We start from the raw sequence: 6,039 nt of genomic DNA, 5'->3' as shown, positions 1-6,039 counted from the left end.
GGTTTCTAAGCAAGACCATCTCTATTAATTTGTTTCTTTAGTATTTAGTTGTGTGTCATGTAGATCCATGTATCTAATCTACATCATTTATTTGTGTACTTAAATATTTTTATCTGTCCCAGCCTATCTGTGAGCTTACACAATTCTGTGAAACTGACACAGAAACGCCGCCTTACCTCGATCAAGACATAGTATCATGGCATGTGCTGCGAGTTATTAAGTTTGATTAAGACAGCTGTGATCATAGGTACAACCATACGTATATTCATTGGTGTCAAGTTCCGCTTTGTGTACTCGTGATATTACTCACTGTGGTATCGATGAAAGGGACGAACTGTCCGATCCAAAAGAAGAGATCAGTGGCACCCGAGTCGTCTTCCTGTCTGAGCTGGATTCTCCGAGGAGGACGCTTGGTGAACATGAGCTGGACGTCACAATGGGTGACAATAGTTGTGAGTGCCCAACCGAAGACCCTTTGGTCCATAACGAGTTTGGATAGAAAAATAAACCCGTATAGATGATTATCTAAGTACTGATTTTTAAAACTTCAAACCATATTGAATTCAACTGCCTCAGTTGGAGACTTATTCCACTTATTGACGACCCGACAAGTAAATCTGTTTCTATCTGTATCGAGGTTAGACCTACATCATGGCAGCTCGGCGCCATTCTTTCACGTCCTGTTACTATTTACAGTGAAAACCTGTTCAATTTCAAAATCTGAAAGGCTCCCCTTAAGTCCTTTCCATACGAAATAGAGACAGAGAGAGGGAGGGAGGGAGAAAGAGAGAGAGAGAGAGGGAGGGAGGGAAAAAGAGAGAGAGGGGGGGAGGGAGGGAGAAAGAGAGAGAGAGGGGGAGGGAGTGGGAGAGAAAGAGAGACAGAGACGGAGGAAGGAAGGGAGGGAGAAAGAGAGAGGAGGAGGGGGAGAAGAAAGAAAGAGAAGGGGGAGAGAGAGAGAGAGGGAGGGAGAAAGGAAGAGGGAGGGAGGGAGGGGAGGAGAAAGAAAGAGAAGGGAGAGAGAGAGGGAGGGAGAAAGAGAGAAGGGAGATAGAGAATAAGTGTTTTTTATTTTTATTTATTGTATTTTTATTCTTTTTCTTTTTCTTTTTTTAGTCTTAATGTACTTTTTCTTTTTCTTCATTGTTTTCCCCCTTTTTCGGTTTGCTTCTTCTTCTTAATTTTCTTTCTACTTTTACTTCGTTATAATTCTTCTTAGTTTTCTTTCTTATTCTTCGTAGTTTTCTTTCTTCATCTTCTGATTTTCCCTATATCGTCTCAGGTGTATTTATACTTCTTTGGTTTTCTTCATAATAATCTTGGTTTTCCTTCTTCTTCATAGTTTTCCTTCTCCTTAGTTTCTATCTTTCTCTTCTAAGTTCCTTCTTAGTTTTCCGTCTTTTTCTTCTTACTCGCAGTTTACCAACTTTATTTCAGGTTTCCTTCCTCCACTTCGTTATTTGCCTTCTTTTGGATTTCTTTCTTTTTCTTCTTAAGTTTCATTCTTCCTCGTATTTCTTCTTCTTCTCCATCATAGTTTTCCTTCTTTTTCTTTGTTTTCATTCTTCCTTTTCTTAGTTTTCTTTCTTTGTTTTCAATCTTCCTATTTTTTTCTTCTTAGTTCCCTCTTCTTCTTTTTTTTTTCTTTTTTAGTTTTCCTTCTTCATCTCGGTTGTCCTTCTTTTTAGTTTTCTTTCTTCTTGTGGTTATTTTTCCTTCTTTTCTTCCTTCTTCTTCTTAATTTCTATCTTTTCTTCTTTATTTTCCCTCTTTCCGTCTTTTCTTCTAAATTTTCTATCATTCATATGATTTTTTCTTTTTCCTAATTTTCCTTCTTTTAAATTTCTTCTTAATTCTCCCTCGTACTAATGTAGTACTAGTACTAGAATAATACCAATACTAGTATAGTACTAGTAAAATGTACTACTAGTATAGTAAAGTACTAGTACTATCATAATACTAGATCCAGTATTGTACTGGGAATAGTATAGTACTACCACAGAATTAGTACAGTACTAGTATAGTATTAGTACAAGTATAGTTCTACTACTGGTATAGTACTAGTATAGTACTAGTACCAATAGAGTGCTAATAGAGTACTAGTATAATACTAGTGCTAGAATAGCACTAGTACTAGTGTAGTATAGTACTGGAATAGCACAGTACTAATATTGTACTAGTTCAGTATAATACTAATACAAAATAGTAATATTAAAGTATAGAATTAGTATAGTACTACTATAGTCCTAGTACTAGTACAATTATAGTTCTAGTATAGTACTACTTGTATAGTAATAGTACTAGTATAGTGCAAGTATTAGTATAGTGCTAGCAATAGAGTACTAGTATAGTAATAGGACTAGTATAGTACAAGTATTAGTATAGTACTAGTAATAGAGTACTAGTATAGGATTGTAATAGTATATACTGTTTTAGTATAAAAGTATAGTATAATACTAGTATATTACTAGCACTAGCATAATTCTAGTACCATTATAGTACTTTTACAAGTATAGCGCTACTATTGCAGTCCTATAATATAGTACTAGTATAGTACTTCTATAGTACTAGTACGAGTATATTACTAGTACAGTATAGAAGTATACTACAGTATAGTACTAGTATAGCAAAGTACAATATGTTGTAGTACTAGTGTTGTATAGAACTTTCATAGTATAGTACTAGTATAACACTAGCACTAGTATAATACAAATAATGGATAGGACTAGTATAGTCCTGGTGCTAATATTAGTAAAGTACAAGTAACACTACTGCACTAATATTATATAGTATACTACTAGTATAGTATAGTACTAGTTTATTATAGTGCTAGTATAGAATAGTATTAGTTTAGTATAGTACTTGTACAGTATAGTACTACTAAAGTAGTTTAGTACTAGTATTGTGTAGTACTAGTGTAGTATAGTACTAGTATAGTATAGACTAGTTAAGTATAGTACTAGTATAGTATTGTACTAGTAAAGTATTAGGAGAGAATAAGTATATTACACTACTGGCAAAGTATAGGACTAGTATAGTTCTTATATAGTACGAGTATAGTAGAGCACTAGCGTAGTATAGTACTACTATAACAAATTATTAGTTTAGTATAGTACTAGAATAGTATAGTACTAGTATAATATAATAGTACTAGTATAGTATTTGTGTAATACTAGTAAAATAGTAGTACTTGTATACTACTAGTGGAAGTATATTTCTTGCATAGTTCTAGTATAGAACAATGCTTCTGTTTTACAGTACTAGTATAGTACTAGTATAGTACTAGTACAATTATAGTACTGGTATAGTACATGTATAGTACTAGTAAAATACTAGTATAGTAGTAATGTATTAGTATATTATAGTATACATATATAGTATAGTACTAGTATGTAGTACTAGTACTGTATTACTATAGTACTAGTATCTTAGTACTAGTACTATAGTATAGTACTAGTATAGCATAGTACTAGTACTAAAAATTACTAGTATAACACTAGTATAATACAGTAGTAGTATAGAACATTTCTACTGTAGTATAGGACGAGTCCAGTATAGTACTAGAATTGTACCAGTATAGTATTATTATATGTAGTATAATACTAGTGCAGTACTAGTATATTACTAGTACTAGTAGTAATAGCAATAGTATAGTACTAGTATAGTATTTGTGTTGTACTAGTATTAGTATAGCACTAGTATCTGTATAGTACTACTACAATCCTAGTACTAGTTAATAGTACTAGTATACTAGAAGTATAGTTCTAGTATAGTACAGCATATATCATATAACTTGTAATGTAGTACTAGTATAATGCTAGTATAATACTAGTATCTTAGTACAAATATAGTACTGTTATAGTACATGTATAGTACTAGTAAGTTACGAGTAGAGTACTAGTATAGTATTAGTACTATACTAGTACTAGTATAGTACAACACTAGTATATTTTGTACCAATATATTATAGCATTAGTACTAGTATAGTATTAGAATAGTATAAAAGTACTAGTACAGTATACATTATAATACTATTATAGCGTAGTACTAGTATAGTATATGTCTTGTATAGTGCTGGTATAGTATAGTATTTGTATAAAACTACTACGGTATAATACTAGTATTGTACTAGTATCGTTCAAGTACTAGTTTAGCTCTGGTACTAGTATAGTCCTAGTATAGTGTTAGAACTTGTATAGTGCTAGTACTAGTATTGTACTGGTATATAGTAGTAATATTGTATAATACTAGAATTATACTAGTACTAGTTTAGTGTTAGTATAGAAATAGTATTGTACTAGTATAAAACTAGTATAATCTTATAGTATTAGTATAGTTCTACTAGTATAGAACTAGTACTAGTATAGTACTAAAACTAATACTGTACTGGTATAGTACATGTATAGTACTAGTAAAATAGGAGTAGAGTACTAGTATAGTACTAATACTATATTAGTATAGTACAACACTAGTATAGTTTTGTACTAGTATAGCACTAGTATAGTAATACTATCATAGTACTAGAGTAGTATAATAGTACTAGTACAATATAGTACTTGTATAGTTTAGTACTAGTATAGTATAGTTCTTGTATAGTGCTGGTATAGTATAGTACTATTATGAAACTACAGTATAGTAATAGCATTATACTATTACTAGTAGAGTACTAGTACTAGTATTGTTTTAGCACTAGTTTACTTCTGGTATAGTGCTAGAAATTGTATAGTGCTAATACTAGTATTGTACTAGTATATAGTACTAATATGGTATAGTACTAGAATTATACTAGGACTAGTTTAGTGTTAGTATAGAACTAGTACACTATTTTACTAGTATAATACTAGTATAGTATTGTACTAGTATAATACTAGTATAGTACCAAAAAATACTGCACTAGTACTATACTTGTACTAATATTTTAGTACTAGTAAAGTACTATTATTAGTATAGTACAATATAGTACTATTCATAGTATAGTACTAATACTATTAGTATATTACTAGTATATTACTAGTAATTGTACTGGTATTATAATACTTGTACTAATAGGATACTAGAACTATCATAGTACTTGTATTGATATAGTACTGATACTAATACTAGTATAGTACTGCAATAGTACTAGTATACTACAAGTACTAGCGTAGTACTAGTACTTCTATAGTGGTAGTATATTACTATTACAGTACTAGTATACTATAGTTCTTGAATAATACTTGTATAGTATAGTACTTCAAGTGTACTAGTTCTACTATTGTTAGCGGCAGATGCGGCAGATGATTCTTTCACGCGAGGCCCCATCGAAGAACGGTCCATTCATCGCGTGGACTTACCTCCTCTTCCAAGAAGAGAGGCCTTTCAGCCCATCGAAGAACGGCCCATTCACCGCGTGGACCTCAGCTGCGCTATCAGAGGTCATGAAGTGACCTCCCCTACATTCATCTGTCAAATCACCCAAAACAACACGAACTTGCGCTCAATCCAGGGTCAGAGTTCACACCTACGGCTCTGGCCCCCTCTTGCACCTCAAGACATTCTATTGGCTACCCTTCTCGGGGGGCACGCCCATTTTTTCATATAATTGGCTGCCTTCTTGTGGCCACGCCCATTTTTTAATTAGATTAAGTTTAGCTAGGAAAATCTGGCACCTCTAAAGTTGACTTCGGAGCTGCCAGGCCAAGATTGTATCAGATCAGGCTCACCCCAATAAACCGGAAGAAACCCATCCGCGTTTTCCACCAAAACCCCCTCCAACACTATAGTACTAGTATAGTGTAGTAATAGTATAGTACTAATATATTATGGTAATAGTATACTACTAGTAAATTATAGTACTACCAGTAGATTACTAGTACAGTACTAGTATACTACTAGTACAGTACTTGCATAGTGATATTATTAGTGTTGTACTAGTAATAGTATACTAGTACTAGTATATTATAGTACAGTACTAGTGTATTAGAGTATTAGTACTAATACACAAAACTGTTACAAGTACTAGTAGAGTAGAGTACTGAAACTGTATAGTACAGGTAGTTG

This window comes from Oratosquilla oratoria, chromosome 8 (genome assembly GCF_046742065.1).
Source record: "Oratosquilla oratoria isolate Oo_2021 chromosome 8, ASM4674206v1, whole genome shotgun sequence".
NCBI lineage: Eukaryota > Metazoa > Arthropoda > Malacostraca > Stomatopoda > Squillidae > Oratosquilla > Oratosquilla oratoria.
This window is presented reverse-complemented; position numbering follows the sequence as displayed.